We start from the raw sequence: 641 nt of genomic DNA on the forward strand, positions 1-641 counted from the left end.
TTCGGCACTGAGATTTTTGCGCCACTGCCGTTGATGTCGTTGATGGATCTTTAGAGCTGATACAAATATCCAGTCGGTGAAAATTTCGAAAATGGCTTTGAATATCCTCCCATTCAGATGATCTGTAATGCCAAACTTTGCGCGGCTCAGATTGCACCCCAACATTTATCGATAATTCACTCAACACTGAAATGAGTTTGTGGTCAGAAGCTCCCAATAGAGACATAACGGTGACTGTGTGAATTTTTGGATTGGTTGTTAGGTATAGATCTAGAAGACTAGCATATTCTCCATCATGGTCAGGAATCCAGGTTGGCTCATTTATAATTTGAGTAAGTCCGCAGCTTTTTGTAACAGCCTCCGCTTTGCGACCTTTTCTCTGATAATATACGAAACGTAACTCTCTCTCCCTTTCTACCTTCACTAACATATACCTTTCTCTCAACTTCAGTTCGCCCCGCCCGATCACACTTTTCGTAACGTTCTCGTTACGCAATCTTCAACTAAATCCCCAAATCAAGCACACGTGAAAAAGTTTCACTTCAAAACTACTTTCGAAACAACTACTTTTATATGAACTATACAAAAACGCTTTGTATTCCAAACATTGGAGTTGAATCAAATAGATTGAAATGTATCTA

General features: G+C 39.6%; 1 protein-coding gene across 1 annotated transcript in view; it reads right to left on the bottom strand.

Annotated features, from left to right (window-relative positions):
* LOC111512315 (alkaline phosphatase) overlaps positions 1–641 on the bottom strand; it is a 952023-nt gene that overhangs the window by 859452 nt on the left and 91930 nt on the right. The window lies entirely within an intron of this gene.

Source organism: Leptinotarsa decemlineata, unplaced genomic scaffold, assembly GCF_025532065.1.
Source record: "Leptinotarsa decemlineata unplaced genomic scaffold, Ldec_3_MD MMD2_tig00003557_RagTag_RagTag, whole genome shotgun sequence".
Lineage (NCBI taxonomy): Eukaryota > Metazoa > Arthropoda > Insecta > Coleoptera > Chrysomelidae > Leptinotarsa > Leptinotarsa decemlineata.